Genomic DNA, 20923 nt, shown 5'->3' with positions numbered 1-20923 from the left:
TCCCAGGCGAGTCTAGATCCTGGCAAGTTGACACCGTTAACCATCACATTTACTGCAGTGACAGTGCACCATAAATGAAGTCGAATTAATTTGCAGTTCATATCACAGATGACGGTTCTCCCTAATACACAGAAGGCATCTAGGAACTTCAGTGAAAAGTAAAAGTGATGGTAATTATATAAGGGTATTGGTCACAAAGTCACAGAGAAAAGGAGAGCTAGAGGTGACCCCAAACAAATGGAAGAGTGTGAAATGCTGAGGCAGCATTTTTTATTCACGCATTTTGGGGTGGAGCGCTTTCAAATAGCATGTTGTGTTGATGATACTTTTGAGAAAGAGACACTCTCATACATTGCAGTTGGAAGTTGAAATGGATACAACCTGAATAACCTCAAAGAAAAGATTTAGTAATGTTTATCAAAATTACTGTTGGCCTTCCCTTGCATCAGAAATCTCATGGCTAAGAGTCTTGCCTACAGATAATCCTGTACGAGTACAAAATGATATATATAGAGCAAGTGATTTGTTGTGACACTTTTTTTTAATAGCCAAAGGTTGAACACCCAAGGGACAGCAGCAGGGCTTGTGGTTAAGTCTCATACATTCTTCAGGATGTACTAACATGCAGTCATAAAAATGAATGAAGAATAATGAAATGAAAACAGAGTGTTATGTATACTAAAAGGGAGGATAAGGAAATCTCAGGATATAATATTTTAAAAGTATAAGAGGCAGAACAATTATGTAATTGTACACAGTCTGTGTAAGGAAGTGGCTAGTAAGAATATGTATAGATACACATGTACACACACATACTTATAATTGCAAACAAATATCTCTTTGAAAATAACCCTTTCTGGTGACTCTTTATCCTTGGACATATTTCACAAAACATTAGAAAGTAGAGAAAAATAAACTAGAGAGTATACTTGTAGGAAGACGTACTCTATACATAAAACTCCAAATAGATTTTAGTAGCAATCCTAATACAGCTATTTTAGAATGTTTTTTACGTTTCTCTCTATTCATAACAAATAAGAAATTGTTACAAAGAAGTTTTTTTTTTTTAGAAAAGCCCAGTTATAAAAAAAACAGAGAAGTAAAGATAATACATTTCTTGAAATGACTTGGAAATTATTAGTTATTTATAAAGAGGTTGTTAGCTGGTACGAAATGGCCCGGAAAGATGACCTTGGGAGTATCCACAGCTTTCATGCACAGAATTAATTTTTTAATACCATTAATCCCAAAAGGACTCGAGATTCTTCGTGTGTGGGTTCTGGAGTGGAGGAATACAAAGTTGAGCAAAGAAACACTCAGACTAATGGGATCAGATCAGGTCGCTAACTCAGCCAGAGGGTTCACAACTTGAGCAACAACAACAAAAAAAAATCACTGCCTGTACTGACACCAGGCCTGTGAAAACCTGTGGGTTTATAAGAATACGCAAAGAGAAATCCAGAAAAAAAACAAAAAAACAAAAACATGACATTGGTCATCTTTTCAGGAGACAAGTAAACCAGATCAAGTTTGACTATTAATAATTTCATGGGAGAATATTAACCATGTTTCATTTCTTTCAGAAAGAAATGAACAAAGTTACCAACTATTTCTATGATATAGAGGGAGGGATTGACTTTGCAGATAAATGGCAACTGATGACTATAAAAATAATCATAAATTTGGAGCATCATTCTGTAGCAGTAAAAGGATTCATTCAGATCTCTCTGTATTTGCTAACGAATAGGGACAGGTTTTCTCCATCTATCATCGTGTCCCAAAAGTCTTATTAAATACATCAGGTGAGTGGTTGATTAGGAACCAGACCTTAATAGAATGCCCCAAAGATGCCAGTCCTACTCGATGGGGAGAACTTGGCAAAGACCAAGGTGGGATTTACCAATACCTAAGACCCCAACTGACTGCTTGCAGGGAGCACAATCCACTTGGGATGGAAATAAAATTGAGATTTTTCTCCTCTACCTTTTCAGAGAGTCATGGAACTTATTACCTATTAAAATGAAATAAATCAGATGCTTTAGCAAAAATGTGAACTCCAGGAAATTAAAGGTGGAAGGAGAACGTTTTCAATGACAGTCGGCTAAATCCTGGCACTGCTTTGTCAGTTATGAAAAAGAGATTGCTAATCAGTGGGGCCCTGGTTCTCTCCATCTAGTTCCCTTTTCTCTTGGATTGGTTGGTCACCATGTTCATGGGTAGGGAGGAACCCCATCACGGCCTAAGAACATAACCCTACTTGGCAAGAAAAGCAGGAAGGAGCAGGGGAAACTCCATCTGGATGCATAAGAGCACCCAAAGGGGTGCGGGCTGAAAGTTTCGACTGCTAATAAGGGTTCACAGCTGTTCTCCATCACAGTCCAGCTCTGCCCGAGCTGCTCTTGAAGCAGGAAAGGCCTGGTAGGTCTGTTTTCCTTTCACAGTTTATGGCAGCAGCCAGCTTTCATTCAGAAGCCCACAGGAAGGTCGATCTTCCCCCCATGCAGAACCTGCCAACTTGTCAGGTGTGTTCCCGCCATCGCCAGGGCCCAGGCTCTAACCGGCAACTGTTGGTACTTCTTCTGTGCACATGCCAAGGAGATTGCATGGATCTCAGCTTTTCCTTCTCTAACTTCTTGCATATGGTGCATATTAACATGTTAATTCATTAGCCAGAAGCAACACCATCTAATTTCAGTGTCTGCTGAGGGCCCTCAGAGTCACAGGGATTAGTGAGTGGTTCCCTTTAGAGTAATTTCTGTTCCTGACTCAAGGACAGCAGTAACCCCAAGACAAGTTGGCAGCAGATAAAGAAGTAGAAAAGCCTTAGAACTAGGGTCACTAAAAGGAGGATATCGTTTAGATCCCCCAAAAGCTCGTGAGGTAAAGGCTTGGTCCCAGCTGATGGTGGAATTGGTGATAGAAGATGTAGGTGGTAGGACCGAGGCAGTGTAAGGGCTGCACTGCTGACATGCTGTGTTGGACTCAGACCTCTTCCTTCCATTTTCTGTTTCCTGATTGTCAAAAGTTTTTACTGCCTGCCGCCTGTTCCCTGAGATAACGATCTGCCTTCCTACAAGGCCGTTGCAGCAAGGGCTGGCAACCATGCACTGAAACCTCTGAATTAATAAGCTAAATAAAACTTTCTGCCTTAGAAGCTCTTGATCTCCAGTATTTTGTCACGGTGATGAAAAGCTAAGACAAAATGTTCTCCTCGGGCCATTACTGAAGTCTTAACCAGAGGGCTAGGCAGGCAAGGTGAAAGAAGAGCTCTTGCATTTGCAAGACTGAATTAAATTCGGTGTCTGAATAATTTTTGCCCTGGCCAATCATTACTTGCCAGTACCAACATTTCTTTGAGCAAAGGAGAAATAACTATGTATGTATATGTGTGTGTGTATGTATCTCTCTCTCTATATATATATATATATATGTGTGTGTGTGTGTGTGTGTGTGTGTGTGTGTGTGTGTGTGTGCATGTCTGTGCCTGTACATGAAACACGTGTATGTCACAACACACATAGGGAGGTCAGAGGATAGCTTTCCATAGCCAGCTTTCTCCTTTCGCCTTTCCCCAGGTTCTGGGGATTGAACGTGTGTTTCCAGACTAATGCTACAAGCACCTTTACCCACTGAGCCATCTCACAAGCCTGAAATTACCCCTTCCATAATGATGAAGAGGCCAGGAAGCTAGAGAACATTTGAGCAAAGCATTGAATAAATCCCAAGAGTCCACAGTAGGGAAGCAAGGAAGAAAAGCAGCTTCTCCAGGTCACCGAGGCCACACCAAAGTGCATGGGTCTATGGGAAATCTGCTGAAGCCTGCTGAAGCCATTCATTTTCAGAATTCCCTGAATAGCTGCCATGTGGTAGGCACTGTGTTGGGGGCTCTGGATTTAGTGGTATGACCAAACAGCCCAAACCCCAGCTTTGTACAAGCAGCTTGGAGAGATAGACTAGACACACATTAAACAATCACCCAGACACTGAAATCAGGACTATGCTAAGTGCTACAAAAGAAAGTGCTCAGTGCTGTGGGAGAACATAATCTTGCATAGTGAGGATAGTTATCTTAATCAAGAAGGTTTCTCAAGGAAGTGATACTTAAGTGGTCTTGAAGTCGAGGTGACATGAAATTCAATGTGGCCAGAAGTCCGGGGCGAAAAGAGCAGAGTTTATTTGGGAGAGAGAAAGGCTTGGCAGGACATGAGAGTGTTTTTATCCTACTAAGAACAATGACTCTTTATTTGGCAAAGGAACTGGCTGTATTTCAAACACTTCTTCCCTGTAAGGTAGTCCAGAGTCTGGATTGAAATCACTGCAAAGCAGGCTAGGATACTCAAGGTCCGTGGTCAGCGGTCTGAAGCTGTGTGTGTTCAGAAGTCAACGAAATTTAACAGAGTATTACTTCCTGTGACGTTCTCAGCTAGAGTCTGTGGCCTTAAGCTTTTCAGACTTCCCCCATTACACACTTTTCATTGGTTCAGGTGAGTGGAAACGTCTGCTTGTATTTTCTGACCACTTAATTTTGAAATAGGACCACTAGAAACAAGAAGCTCTCTGGACAGCAGAACTGCCAATGTTATCATAAGGTATGAGATCCAATCTTGCCATGGCAGCTTTTCAAGTTTCTTCTGGTTATTCAACGTGGATGGACAGAAACAAATAAAATTGAAAGAAGAAAAACATCACTTTCTTCCTGCTACCACTCATATTAGCCTGCAGGACACTCCTCCAGTTCTCCAGCCCAGCTTAACTTCCTGAAAATAAGAGGACTGGACTTTTAAACTGAGAATAGACATTGAGAAAATTACATTTTTAGGCTGAAGTATCCCTGTATGGATTTGAGGGTTGCTCCTTTTGTTCTCTTTAGACCATGCTAACAATAAGACTTTGGATGGTTGGGTTGGGTTGGGTTGGGTTTGGGCTCTCTAGTCGGTCTTTGACCAAAGGTTGGTATAGCTTCATCCCTGAAATGGTAGTTTGGTGAAGAATTGGTAATTCTTGTTGTTGGTAATGGCTTGTTGTATTAGTTATTTTTCTCATTGCCATGACCAACTACTTGACAAGAAGCAAGTTAAGGATAAAGAATAGCTAAGTACATAAGATTACTTTCAGCACAAGCATGAGTACAGATCCCTAACACCCAAGTAAAAGCTTGGCATAGCTACTTGTAACCCCAGGGCTGAGGCAGGGGGGGGGAGCCCGCACTGGAGACATGGGGGTCCCTGTGGCTTGTTGGCCAGTCACTATAGCCAAAAAGATGGAGATCTTTAGATTAAATGAGAGACCTTCTCTCAAGGGATTAAGTTGGAACATGAGTAGGGCACCCAACATTTTCCTCTGGCCTCTTTAGACATGCAAATAGGCACACATAACATGCACATGAAGTCACACTACACACACACCAGAAGCAGCTTAAGGGATGTTTTGACTTACAGTTTGAACATCCAGTTCATCACAGAAGGGACAACATGGTCGCCAGAGTGGCTCACAGTTGCAGTGGGAGGAATATGAGGTTTCTTACTCATATAAGTGGAGTAGGGAACAGAAAATGGACAGGAAGCATAGTCAAGGTATAAAGCCCCAAGCATGTCTCAGTGATACACTTCCTTAAGCAAGGCTCCACCTCCTTGAGCTTCCTAAAGCTCCAAAATAGGTACCACCAGCAAGAGACCATGTGTTCAAACACATGAGCCTATACAGGAGAGTTCATATCTAAACCACAACACTCATCAACAGTACATCCTGGATGTGGATGATTAAATGGGCTTATGACAGATGTAATTCCAATGCTAAAGTAGCAAATGAGATTGTGCCATTTCTATGTTGAATTAAAATTAACCGCTTAGAAAACTAGGATGGGTCTGCTGCCTGCCTTAGCACTGAAGATCGTAAATACCCTACAGCAACTTAGCTGTGCTACGCAGATGTCACACAATTAGCTGATACTCTCTGCTTGTCTCTGTCTATTGAATGCCATGCACAGTTTTGAGGAAACTCCAGAGTCTTTAGAACTTCATTACAGGTCCCTTAGCAGTGACCTAGTTTGCTAAAAAAGACATTTCTCTCTTTCGAAGTACTGTATGTTGTCAAATTGATGCCAAGCATTAGATTACTGCCTGCACACACTCTGTTAACTTATGAAGAGAGAAATAAGACATACAATGGCCCCTCTTCTAGCATCTGTTGGGAAAGGAGAATTATAGTCCACTAACCCATTAGAAGGCATCCTTCCACTGTTCAGAACCTCACTGTTAGACATCTCAGTCTTCCTACTTTTAGATTCTCAAAGAAAATGACTTCATCATTTTTTTTTGTCCCTGTGTTTCTAGGATTTTGGTTCTGTCCCTACATCATCATGAGACAAGTATTCTCCCCTTTAATAGCCAGAAATTGACTCAAGTAAAGTCTCTCTTCTTTCCTTCCCTTTCCTCCTTCCTTTCCTTCCTCCCTCCCTCCCTCCTTCCCTTACTTTCTTCTTTCCTTCCTCCCTCCCTCCCTTCCTCTCTCCTTCCTTCCCTTTCTCCCTCCCTTCCTCCCTCCGTTCTTCCCTTCCTCCCTCCCCCTTCCCTTACTTTCTTCCTCCCCCCTGTCTCCCCTGCTCCTCCTCTTCTTTCTTTTCTTTGTCCTTGATTCTAAATCATTTTCATTGGATCACAGAGCCCATTTATTTCTGGAGCAGTTGAAATCTCTCAGAAAACGGCACTTACCTATTTCACATAAACATCAGCAGATTTGAAGCACTTGGTAATATAGTACAAGGGAGAAGTACCCAAGGTCATGAAGTCTAGATACCCGCAATACAGAAATTGCTAAAATAACTCACAGAACAAATCAGGAAACCTGGCAAAACTCCAGGGGGCCTGGAGACTTGCTCAGGGGTGTCACCATTCAGACATGTATCAATGCAGACACATCGAAGAGTGTCTTGAACTTAATAACTCATGAACTATCTTGGGTATCACAAAGAGAGGATTGCATCATGCATTCTGCCTGACACTACCCCATCTCCTGCTCCTGTGTCTCTTTCCCTTGACCTCTGGGGCAATGGAATTGCATATCTCCCATCACCCCACACTATTTTCACAAACACTGTAGGTGTCTCAGGAGAAAACAGCAAAGAGGTGATGGGTCAGTTCAGGAATGATGGATGTATACTTCCTGGCTGTCCTGTTTCTTCCTGAAGCTGGCCCAGAAGTGAGTCCACTTTGAAGTCAGAAGTAACATCAGGAAGCAAGGATGAAGGATAGGGAGGTGAAATGGGAAGGGTCAGGGAGCCAGTTGGAGCTCAGTCCCTCTGGGGGCCTCTGGAAGAGAATGTCCAAGTACATTTTCAAAAGGTAAAATTTATAGCCGGGCATGGTGGCACACCATGTACCTGTAAGTACTCTGGGGGCTGAGACAGGAGCATCAATCAAACCATGAGTTCAAGGCCAATTTGGGCTTCAAAGAGAGTTCTGACTTAGCCTTGCCACACAGTGAGACCTTATCTTAACCAAAGAGAAAAGGAAAGAGTGGAGAGATGGAATCATGCTCCTACGCAGCATGAAAGTGAGCACTTATCAATGACCTTATTCAGCTTGTCATTTACCAAGGGAGCAATAAGATGTCACAATGCATTTAAATGGCAGTTTCCCTTTATTCCTGATGGACAAAATCATTGACTTTTTCAGGAATGTGAATCATTTGCCTTGCTATGGGGTGGAAGCATCATTTGGATTTACCAGCTCAGAGTTCTCCAAGTGCTTTATGTCCCCATAGGCTTGTAAAATACGCTTGTTGCTAGATAGTATCTTCTAGACATGACGTGGAAGCCACACCCATGAAATCTCAAATATATGGTCACCTAAACATCTGCATAATGACGACACCAGTTACCTTGCTGACATAGGAAGGGGAAATCTCCCAAGGTCCCACACCTAGATGAACAGCCTCAGGTAATCAGTGGCTACTGAGAGGAGGGAGTCAGTCTTCTCTGGGGACGAGCCCCTTGATAGGCTATACAGTCCCAAGGGTCAGCCCTAAACACACACACACACACACACACACACACACACACACACACACACACACACACACACACAAAACACACATAAGCAATACTAAATGGACCCAGTAGCATGTGGGGTGTGTGTGTGTGTGTGTGAGTGTGTGTGTGTGTGAGTGTGTGTGTGTGTGTGTGTGTGTGTGTGTGTGTGTGTGTAACAATAACAATTTAAAGAAGTCATGATGGAGTTGGGTGAGACAGTGGAGGAGTTGGAAATGGGGGAGGGGATGGAAATGAGGTAAAACTAATGTATAAAATTCTCAAAAAATTTAAAAATTAAATAAAAAGCAATAATGGGTAAGTATTCCTGCCCTCGTGGACTTGCAGTTTAATGGCTTTATTAGTTCTTTTCATAATAACTTTATTATTTGTCTTTACATTGCATAATTTGTCAACATACAGAGAAAACTAACAAAAGAAATGAAATTAAGTTTTTCCTATTTTGACTACTTTCATTAATTTTTCTTCGTATCAATCTTCCATTAAGCTTTTAATCTTAGTGTTAGTTTTGGTGTATATCTGTGTACAAGTTTTCATACACAAAAGATCTTGGAAATTTCTTCTCTATGACTGTCGCATAACAAGTATGTTCAAAAGGATAAGTTTAGCAAGTCTGGGTTTTTCAAAAAGGACACTTAGTCAAAGACAATCAAAGTTATATGTCATGGAGCCAGGTGGTGGTGGTGCACGCTTTAATCCCAGCACTCGGGAGACAGAGGTCGCTGGATCTCTAAGTTCAAGGCCAGCTTGGTCTACTGAGTTCCAGGACATCCAGGGCTACACAGAGAAACCCTGTCTAAAAGAAAAAAGTTTTACATCTTTATAAAATAGACGATGCCCAAGAGTCCAACCACACCCAGCATGCACTTGACAGAGCATCAACATATGTCCTCTGCCCATTTCACAATTGTCTTAACGTCTTTGGGGGTAGTCTAGTAAAATTCAGTTGTCTGAGTAACTAATAAGCCAGAGGAACTTATTGCTCACAGTTCTGGAAGATGGAAAGTCCAAGATCAGAGTGCCAGAAGGACTGTCATCCCGTGAATGCACATTCTTCATAGATGACAGGTCTTGCGTCCTCACACGGAGGTGGGGCTAAGCAGGCTCCTTCAAGCCTTTTTTTTTTTTTTTATAAGATATCAATCCCATTCGTAATGGTGGCCTCTCATGACCTGATCACCTCTGAAGTTCTTCTCTTGTTAATGCCATCACCTACTAGGGGAGGAGTTTTTTGTTGTCATTTTGTTTTGTTCTTTTCTTTCTTTTTATGTGTCTGTTTGTTTTTTCAAGACAAAGTTTCTCTGTGTAATAGCTCTGGCTGTCCTGGAACTTGCTTTGTAAACCAGGCTGGCCTCAAATTCACGGAGACCCACCTCCCTCTGCCTCAGGATGCTAAGATTAAAGGCATGTGCCACCACTGCCTGGCTACTCAGGGACTTTTTAACCAGCGAATTTGGAGGGGCACAAACATTCAGGTCATAGCAAGAGTTTTTCAACACCACCCATGGAATGTGTTCAGAGGCTTCACACTTAGGGGGGAAGCAAGCCAGGGTGTTTTCATTAATTCCAATCCACTATGGACTGGAGACTTTTAAATCCTCCAGTCCTCCACCCTTTTGTGCATATAGGCCAAGCAGCAGCTCTGACAGTAAAAGTGGAGAGGTCACAGGTCAAGCGGAAATGGGGGAGGGTAGAGAAAGAGGACACTGAGGTCTCCTGCTCTGAGTTTCCTCTTTGTTTACTGTTGATTTGACACTTTGTCCCCTTCACATTTCTTCCCAGAATGTAAATTCCCTGAAGGTCAGACATGTTATACTTAGCTTGCATTAACCCCCAAAATGTAGCCTCCGATGTAGCACACAGTAGGCAGTCGATAAACTGTTGATGAATGTTGTTGACTAAACATGGACTGGGCCTTTAAGATGAGTTGCAGCCCTGATTGAGAGGAAAGAAGTTGGAGAGAACTCTGAGAGGCTCATGCAATCAGGCTTTGTGTAGTGTCCTTTGGACATCATCAACTCCGACTGCTGCCAATTCTTCCACGGTCACCGTCCACCCACCCCAGTTGTATTCACACCAAGAAGAGCAGAGGAACACAGAGTACAGACTGCTCTCAACATACTTGAAAATGACTAGTGTCACAATATTTTACCTCCCACTCACTGCGGATCGCAGTGCAGTACTCTTTGTGTCTCTTTGTATGCTCTACAGGCCGTGTGTACACACTCCAAGATGTGAACAAAGAAAGTAGAAAGCGGCAAGGGACATTTTCTGTGCTGTGTGCCATATGCTAGACCAAGAAGGAGCTGAGAAAAGTCTGAAAAGTTACATTGCATGCAGACCTCACCAAACAGACTCAAGAGCCGCACTGGTTTATTAAGTAGACAGATGGCTTTCCAGAGTAGCCAGAAGAGCAGACAGGTCCCAGATGACAAATGAGGAGGGACCCTCCCTGTGGGCAAGTTTTTTGAGACAATGTGTTGACATTAGGCACGGAATAAATCCATAACTGTGCTGTTCATGCAAATACTCAAAGAAAAGCAGGTGTTGTGCACTGACCTTACCCAAATGAAAGTTTGCTGGAGAAATTAGCCCAACTCTTCCAAATGCAATTTCAGCAGCCTGTACCCCTACCAAAAAAAAGAAAAAAAAGATTGCAAAACAGTTCCAAATAAAAACAAAGTAGGGAAAAAATTAACTTGAAAATTGTCTTTTGTTTGAAATGGTTGACATATGTCTTGCAGAAATTCCGAGTCACATCTGGCTGCTTAGGATCTACTTATTTTAAGTAGAGTGTTCATGAAGGTATCACATTGTGAGATCATAGGAAAATATATTATATAAATATAAAGGGTGAACACATCTTTAGTGGTGTTAATATGACATATTCAGGTCATTAAATGGATTCCAAATTCAGAGAAACCACTGTAGATGGCTCAGGTTTGCCTGTGATAATGAGAATGTTCTTTATAGCTTTGTATGTAACTGTGTTTGTTATATTCTCCAGAAAGAGAAGGCTTTGAGGGTCTGAACTCTGCAGCTGAGTAATCTATAGTGGGCCAGTGGTCTCCTCGAAATAAAAGAGCAATTGTTCAGCTACCTTATCTCCTATTACTATTCAAGACTGTAGAGTCTGAGATGATTTAGGAAACAGACATTCACTAAAAAGAATTGAGTTACTACCATGGAGCAGGCATTGTTCATTTTGGGAGTCAAAAGAAATATTTTTGCTTTCATGGAGTTTATTCACTGTCAGGGAGAACAGGGCCAAGAGATTAAGGACATTTTACAAAACTTAAAGTAATGAACATGCAAAATTATAGAGACATTTCAGGGGGAACATGCTAAATAAAGTAAGTGTATAGAGTAACTATAAAAATCTAAGTAGGAACTTAGTAAAAGGAGTTGAGAGAGTTTTAAGGAGACCAGAAATGTGTCACTTGTCAATAAGTACAGAGCAGGAATGCAGCTTGTAGGTACTTGAATGAAACCCAGGGTTCCATCCCCATCACCATATAAACCAGGCATGGTGGTGTGTGCCTAAAATCCCAGCACTGGTGAGGTAGAGGCAAGAGGATCAGAAATTCAAGGTCATCCTTGGCTATGTAAGGAGTTTAAGATCAGCCTGGGATATAGGAGACCCTGTCTCTCTCATTCATATTCTCTCTCTCTCTCTCTCTCTCTCTCTCTCTCTCTCTCTCTCTCTCTCTCTCTCTCTCTCACACACACACACACACACACACACACACACACACACACACACACACACACTGCATGATTACCTCGGACACCTGGTGCTTGCTAGGACTGTAAGAAGCTTAAAGTGTAATTTCTGCCCTACAGTACCTCAAACTGAAGTAAGGACGTAGCACTACTTAGAGTACACAATGAGCAACTTAAAATAGAGTGAGGTTCAAAGAAAGCCATCCTACTGGGGAGAATGAAGGTTTCTTATAGAAAGACCTGGGCTCTGATCTGCCCACCTCTACTCAAAGAATCATTCTACTCACATTCAAAACCAGATAAAATTGTCTCCAGTTCTTGCATTTCTAAAATCCAAGCATTTTGACTCTCAGCAGGGGGACTGTGCTAGGGATGAAGTGTGGCTTTATCCAGCTGCACTTAATGTGTAAAAGAGGAAGATGCCTAGTACATAGGACATATGTCAGAATATTTACCTTGAGGACCATTTCAGGACTCAAGCACATGCCCCCTCTTTGAATTACCACTGCTCATCAGGGGATATAAAGAATCGCTTCTGTAGAACTCCATGTAGTCTAAAGACCATCTTTCAGCTCTGCCCTTGACATAATCAATCTGTACCTGTTCAAGGCACTTAGGTACAGAAGGTGGCTGAGTCTAGGTCTGCATAGGCTGAATCAAGCTGGGAAGGCAAGGTCTGCTCCAGGATTGTTCTGATCGCAGAGCATTTACATTGACAACAGCCCCCACCCCCACCACCCCAGAACCCCCCAAACCGAAACAGGTGGTAAACTGAAAGCATATGCTGAACTCAAGGGAGCAGAGAGGCACCCTTCCCATGTGTTTCTTCACAGCACACACACACACACACACACACACACACACACACACACACACACAAATCAAATACAGCAGAGTACACGCACATCCCACCAGCTTCCGGACACCACAGTCTCAATCCTGAAGAGCTCATGGGAAGGACTGGCCTATGTCATTTAAGAGTAAAGGGACAGGAGCACTAAAAGGAGCATCATCACCTGGCTTCTATTTCGGACTTGGCCGCAGACATCTGGGCAGCTTGTCCAGAAGTTACAGACCTGTGGGTTTTATGTGGTTGGGAGAAGTCAGCCTTGTGGTTTTCTTCAGCTGTGGGAACAGAGAGGTCCTTCTGCTTCTTTTCATGGTCTTTCTGAAAATGTCGTCATCATCATCTCTTCTTTGTAATTTGACCAAGTGCCTGGAGACTCGGAAGGGAAGACCGTGGCTTTGCCTTTGAGAGCTCAAACTCTTTCCTCCAAGCTCAAAGTGAGAGCATGCTGATGGCTATGAAGCAGCATGCGGAGAGGAGAGAGGAGAGGACAGAGCCTACGAACAGTTTGTCTTCAGAGGGTGGACACTTGTTTATCAGAAAGTGATGAAGTTCTCCTTTGAGAGCAAAACCCTTTTTCACTTATAACAGCTCCTTAGGAGGTAGGCTAACTTAATTATGGCAAGAGTTAATGGGGCTTCAGAAATGTAGATAACTCATATCCCATGTACTAAGTACTAGTCACTCAAAATGTGTGCACACTTAGGAGAAAATCCCTATGTGGAAGGCCAGCTCCCACCTTTTAAAGGGTTTCTATGAGGAGGAGAGAGGAATAAGAAACTTTTTGATAGAAAGATAGTGGAGAGTAGACAGACAGAAACCCAGGATAGCTTCAGGAGGGCCCAGATCAAAATCCACCAGCCCTTTCTGTCTCGTCAAAAGGGATTTTTATAACAATGTCAAGGGGCGGGGCAGAAGACCTCCCCTTTGCTAGATCAAAGCACACAGCACAGCCAAGTGCAGACCCTTCCAAACACCTGGTAACCACACCCGTGGTCCAGTTATTCTCTTATGCAGCTCTGCTGGGCAAAGTAAGCTCAGATCTTACTAGACAACCTCTGTGGGTCTCCACATTCCTACACATATAAAAATACTAAAGCATAGAATCCTCTCTTTCAGAAAAGCTAAAATCAAGACCTCTGTTCAGCATCTATAACTTTGGAAAGCAACAATCCAGACCAGCCCCCAGCTAGTTTTACTGATGTAAACAAGCTGGTGAGATGTGTAATAAATTCTGTGAGGCTTCAAGTATCTGACAAGAATATCTATCTAGATAACCACAGGGAGAATGATGACAACAGACTGGCTGGCAAGTAGGAGTTTCTTCAGGGTTCATCCCTAAAGTTACAGAGGACTTTGGAGAACAACTCGGAAGAGAAAAAGAACCATTGAACTAAGCCTTGATTCCACCTTACTGAAATCTCAGAGTTTTATTTTCCTCGCCTGTAAATTAAGACTAATAACACTCCTCTCTGTACATGTGTCTCACAGGGCTGCTGTATAGAATATAAAAAAATTTCAGCACTTGGAAAGGTATTAAGTGTTATCCATATATACAGTATATACAGTCCTCCCTCAGTCTACATAGGGGATTGGTTCCAGGAGCACCTGTAGATACCCAAATCCATAGTTGTTTTGCTCCTTTATATAAAATGGCATAATACATGCATGTAACATGAGCATTTCCTTCACAATACTTTAAAACACCAATACAAGGGAAATACTAATAAATAGTTATACTATATTGTTTACAGTGTAATGACAAAAAAATCCATACATGTTCAGTACAGAGGAAAATTGTTTTCCAATTATTTTTTTATCCACAGTTGGTAACTCCACAGATATAAGAGGCTGATTCCAAGGCAATTCCTCTAAAGGAAGAATAACAGCTGGTTGTTCAATCTGAGAAAATGTGAAGACCCAAGGAAAGGATCACATTATAATGTTGCCACATCTTTCTAGCCAGGGACATTTTGGTAGAAGAATCCAGAGTCTGTCCTGAGTAATGAGCTGACTTGTATGAATGGTTCCTTGAAATATTTCTAACACTCTTGGTAGAGTGGTGTGATTCCTGTTAGTTAGACATTTATAATACCTATTTGCTGTTTCCAACAATCTTACCATCACTGCCAATAAGATCACCATATACACTCTTTTTATGTCTTCTCTCTGCTCTTGGCCTATCTGGGATCATGACTGAAAATGCAACCAAAACAAACATCCCACACAGGCAGAGGACCCAGCAACCATCTACCTGCCACTGCTGAACTCATTCCCAAGTTTATTCTTCTTTCCTGTATGTGAAGAAGGCTTGAGGAGGGACAGCTTGACATTGTAGTGAACTAAATAAACTTGGTTATTAGTTAACCAATAAATAAATAAACGTGGTTAGTACTGCTTTACACTTCCTTGTACATTTCGAATCAAGAGAAAGAGATTTAAATGTTTGTCCTGACAACAACTTCTAATGGTCACAAATAATCATAGCTTTCCCATTTCTAGTTAAGAGCCTTTGAGTGGCAACAGCTTGCCTGGTCACTTCTATAGTCCCATACTACCATGCTGTGAGAGGCTTCACGTGCAAGCATGGGATTGGACAGAGAAAAACTTCATAGGAAATTCTCTTTGCCAAAGTGTCTGAGTACTTGCTAGAGCTGGATCAATATAACAGCTAATTGGAAATCCCTACCTCTTCATACAGTTTCCTGTCTTTTTGCTGTGAGTTAATAAGAAAAAGAAAGAAATAAAAAAGCAGAAGACAAATTTGAATTCAAGTTCTATTCACCTTTGGAAATTAAAAGTAAATCCAGCCACCATAAGAGATATGAGAACACAATGGTATTAGTAAATGGGAGAGAAGGTTGAGTAAGAGTCCCCAATGGCATCCACATCCCAAACCACAGAGCCTGCGGATGGTACCTTGTATGGTAAAAGAGACTTTGCAAGCGTGATTAAATTACAGACACTAAAATATTGAGATGGGAGAGCATTATTCTGAATTAGCTGAATGAGTGCTCGATAAAACTGCATGCATCTTAAGAAGAAGAAACAGGATATTTAACAACAGCAAAGAAAGCAATATGATGGAAGAAAACTGGACTGCACCAAGCTTAAAAGCTTTCTCAAAGTCAATGGGGCTATCTGCAAAAGAAACAATCTGCAGAGTGGGAGAAGATATGTATAAGACATTCATCTGATAATTGCTTAATAGTCAAGATACATAAGGAACTCATCCAACTCATTATCAAGAAAGTAAATCACCAGATTAAAAAGGGTCAAGGCACCTAAATGGACACTGATTCAGAGAAGACAAGAATTGCCAATAGGTTTATGAAAATGAACTTACTAGTCATCAGGAATGATAAATGAAAGCCACAGTGAAATTTCACCTCACACCTGTTAGGATCGGTGATTATCAAAACAGTAAAGGTTAATGAGTACTAGCAAGAGTGTGGAGGGAAAATGAACCTTTGTACACACTGGGGATGTAAAGCAACTCAGCCGTTAGTGAAAACAGTATGTGGATTTCACAAAACATTCAAAGCAAAACTACTGCAAGACCCAGCGTTCTGCTTCTGGGTATAGAACCAGTGGAAATGAAGTCAGTGTGTGCAAGAAACACATGCTCTTGTGTGGACTACTATGGTCACAGCACCATTAGTCACAATAGCCAAATATGGACTCAATCTAAGTGTCTACCTCTGCCAGTTCCATTTCTGTTGTCCTGACAACAGAATCTTGACCAAAAAAGCAACTTAAAGGGTAAGGAGACTTATTTCAGCTTACAGTTCCAGGTGATAGTGCAAGGTTCTGGGGAAGTCAAGGCAGGAACTTCAAAGAGTTAGTAACATCACATCCATAGTAAAAAAAAAACAGAGAAAATAAGTTTATGCATGCATGCTTCTTTGCTTGTACTCAACTCAACTTCTCCACTTTTATGTGGCTCAGAACTCCCAGCCTAGAGAATGATGCTGCCCACAGTGGGTTTGATCTTCCCATATAAATTAACTTAATTAAGACAAACCCCCACAGACATGCCCACAAGCCAACACAATGTAGAAAATCCTCTACTGAAACTCTATTCTCAAGTGACTCTAGGTTGTATCAAGTTGACAGTTAAAGCTAACCAACATAGTTGCAAAGGGTGAATGATTAAAAATGTCTGTGTGTATGCTTGTATTTTATAAACATTCTTTAGTCTAGAAAAAAGAGGAAATGGTATTTGTGTCAATTTGGATGAGCCTAGTTGATACTCTGCTAAAAGAAATAAAGTAGGCACAGAAAGGAAGATGCCAGATGACCCCATGTTATGTGAAATGTGAAGGAATTCAAACTCCAAGACACAAGCAAAGAGTAAAATGGTGGTGGCCAGCATCACAGGGTAACAAGTTAGGAAAATGGGAAGATTTTGACCAAAGGGTATAAAGATTCAAATAGGTAGGATGACTAAGTTATGTAGATCTTAGATAAAGGATGGTAGCTATCATTAAATGCCATTGTGTTTTATTTTATTTTTGTTTTTGTTTTTTTTTATTTAATTTATTTTTATTTTTATTTTGCAATACCATTCAGTTCTACATATCAGCCACGGATTCCCTTGTTCTCCCTCCCTCCCGCCCCCCTCACCTTCCCCCCAGCCCCCCCCCCATTCCCACCTCCTCCAGGGCAAAGCCTTCCCCGCAGACTGAGATCAACCTGGTAGACTCAGTCCAGGTAGGTCCAGTCCCCTCCTCCCAGGCCGAGCAAAGCGATCCTGCATAGGCCCCAGGTTTCAAACAGCCAACTCATGCAATGAGCACAGGACCCGGTCCCACTGCCTGGATGCCTCCCAAACAGATCAAGCCAATCAACTGTCTCACCCATTCAGAGGGCCTGATCCAGTTGGTGACCCCTCAGCCATTGGTTCATAGTTCATGTGTTTCCATTCGTCTGGCTATTTGTCCCTGTGCTTTATCCAACCTTGGTCTCAACAATTCTCGATCATATAAACCCTCCTCATTCTCGCTAATTGGACTCCCAGAGATCCACCCGGGGCCTAGCCATGGATCTCTGCATCCAGATCCCTCAGTAGTTGGATGGGGTTTCTAGCACGACAATTAGGGTGTTTGGCCATCCCATCACCAGAGTAGGTCAGTTCGGGCTGTCTCTCGACCATTGCCAGCAGTCTGTTGTGGGGGTATCTTTGTGGATTTCTGTGGGCCTCTCTAGCACTTTGCTTTTTCCTATTCTCATGTGATCTTCATTTACCATGGTCTCCTATTCCTTGTTCTCCCTCTCTGTTGTTGATCCAGCTGGGATCTCCCGCTCCCCCAAGCTCTCTTTCCCTCGCCCCTCGCCCTTCACTACCCCCACTCATGTCCAGGCTGTTCATGTAGATCTCATTCCATTTCTCTGTCATTGGGCGATCCCCGTGTCTTTCTTAGGGTCCTGTTTTCCAGGTAGCCTCCCTGGTGATGTGAGTAGCAGTCCAGTCATCCTTGTTCCACATCTAGTATCCTCCTATGAGTGAGTACATACCATGTTTGTCTTTCTGAGTCTGGGTTACCTCACTCAGGATGATTTTTTTCTAGATCCATCCATTTGTTTGCAAACCTCATGATGTCATTGTTTTTCTCTGCTGAGTAGTATTCCATTGTGTATATGTACCACATTTTGTTTATCCATTCTTCAGTTGAAGGGCATCTAGGTTGTTTCCAGGTTCTGGCTATTACAAACAATGCTGACATGAACATAGCTGAACAAGTGCTCTTGTGGTGTGGTTGAGCATTCCTTGGGTATATGCCCAAGAGTGGTATAGCTGGATCTTGGAGGAGATGGATTCCCAATTTTCTAAGAAAGTGCCATATTGATTTCCAAAGTGGTTGTACAAGCTTGCATTCCCACCAGCAGTGGAGGAGAGTTCCCCTAGCTCCACATCCTCTCCAGCATAAGGTGTCTTCAGTGTTTTTGATCTTAGCCATTCTGACAGGCGTAAGGTGGTATCTCAGAGTTGTTTTGATTTGCATTTCCCAGATGATTAGGGATGTTGAGCAATTCCTTAAATGTCTTTCAGTCATTTGAGTTTCCTCTGTTGAGAATTCTCTGTTTAGCTCTATAGCCCATTTCTTAATTGGACTGTTGGGCATTTTGATGTCTAATTTCTTGAGTTCCTTATATATTCTGGGTATCAGTCCTCTGTCAGATGTGGGGTTGGTGAAGATCTTTTCCCATTCTGTAGGCTGTCGCTTTGCCTTGTTGACCGTATCCTTTGCTCTACAATAGCTTCTCAGTTTCAAGAGGTCCCATTGATTGATTGTTTCTCTCAGTGTCTGTGCTACTGGTGTTCTATTTAGGAAGTGGTCTCCTATGCCAATGCGTTCAAGACTACTTCCTACTTTCTCTTCTAGCAGGTTCAGAGTAGCTGGATTTATGTTGAGGTCCTTGATCCACTTGGACTTAAGTTTTGTGCACTGTGATAGATATGGATCTATTTGCAGCCTTCTACATGTTGATATCCATTTGTTGAAGATGCTTTCTTTTTTCCATTGTGCACTTTTGGCTACTTTGTCAAAAATTATATGTTCATAGGTGTGCGGATTCATGTCAGGGTCTTCAATTCGATTCCATTGGTCCACATGTCGGTTTTTATGCCAGTACCAAGCTGATTTTATTACTGTAGCTCTATAGTAGAGCTTGAAGTCAGGGATCGTGATGCCTCCACAGATTGTGTTATTGTACAGGATTCTTTTGGCTATCCTGGGTTTTTTGTTTTTCCATATGAAGTTGAGTATTATTCTTTCCAGGTCTGTGAAGAATTGTGTTGGTATTTTGATGGGATTGCATTGAATCTGTAGATTGCTTTTGGTAAAATTGCCATTTTTACTATGTTAGTTCTGCCTATCCATGAGCATGGGAGATCTTTCCATTTTCTGACATCTTCTTGAATTTCTTTTTTCAGGGACTTAAAGTTCTTGTCATATAGGTTCTTCACTTGCTTGGTTAGTGTTACCCCAAGGTATTTTATGTCATTTGTGGCTATTGTAAAGGGTGATGTATCTCTGATTTCCTTCTCCGCTTCTTTGTCCATTGTATATAGGAGGGCTACTGATTTTTTTGAGTTGATCTTGTATCCTGCTATGTTGCTGAAGGTGTTTATAAGCTGTATCAGTTCCTTGGTGGAATCTTTGGGGTCGCTCAAGTATACTATCATGTCATCTGCAAATAGGGAAAGCTTGACTTCTTCCTTTCCAATTTGTATCCCCTCAATCTCCTTATGTTTTCTTATTGCTCTGGCTAGAACTTCAAGTACTATATTGAATAAGTATGGGGAGAGTGGACAGCCTTGCCTCATTCCTGATTTTAGTGGAATTGCTTTGAGTTTCTCTCCATTTACTTTGATGTTGGCTGTTGGCTTGCTGTGAATTGCCTTTGTTATGTTTAGGTATGTTCCCTGTATTCCTGATTGCTCCAAGACCTTTATCATGAAGGGGTGTTGGATTTTGTCAAATGCCTTTTCTGCATCTAATGAGATGATCATGTGTTTTTTTCCTTTTAATGGAGGGAGGCAACCCACTGTTCTACTATGATGCCTATGAACCATATCAATGATAAACATGACACAATAACCCCAATGGTACAGTAGTGGGGTGCATACCTTGGTAGTCATCAACGACTCTCTAACTGGGCTTAAGACCTGCTCACTAAGAGGGAAACCATGTCTGGTCCTGGAAATCTAGCTAATTATACACCTCAATTTAAGTCATGGTATTGGAGGAGGATCTATAACCACTGCTTTACTAACCTAGAGTAATCTCAAACAACAATCTAAACATTTGTTCTTATACCCACAGATAAGTATATTCTTCACCTCTCATCAAGGAAACTGTGCTGTTGTATCACTGGCACTGTGGCTGCACCTGAATCTACTGCAGTTTCATCCAATAACTGCAACTCTGGTAACTCAGTCAGTAGAGCACGAAACTCTTAATCTCAGGGTTGTGGGTTTGAACTGCATGTTGGGCACCAAATATAACAGAACTTTTTGGACTGCCAGCTCCAAAATAATGACATGGAGACTTTTTATTAATTATGAAAGCTTGACCTTAGCTTAAGCTTGTTCCCAACTAGCTCTTAAAACTTAAATTAACCTGTTTATATTAATCTATGTTCTACCACATGCCTCATTACCTTTCCTCAGTATTTTACATCTGACTTCCTCCACGTCTCCCACCTCAGATTCTTCCCAGAGTTATTAGTTCTGCCTGGAAGTCCCGCCTATCCTCTTCTGCCTAGCTAATGGCTGTTCAGCTCTTTATTAAACCAATCAG

Source organism: Peromyscus californicus, unplaced genomic scaffold (assembly GCF_007827085.1).
Source record: "Peromyscus californicus insignis strain IS unplaced genomic scaffold, ASM782708v3 Scaffold_18__1_contigs__length_77618521, whole genome shotgun sequence".
Lineage (NCBI taxonomy): Eukaryota > Metazoa > Chordata > Mammalia > Rodentia > Cricetidae > Peromyscus > Peromyscus californicus.
The sequence above is the reverse complement of the archived record's forward strand: the minus strand, read 5'-3'. Positions refer to the sequence as shown.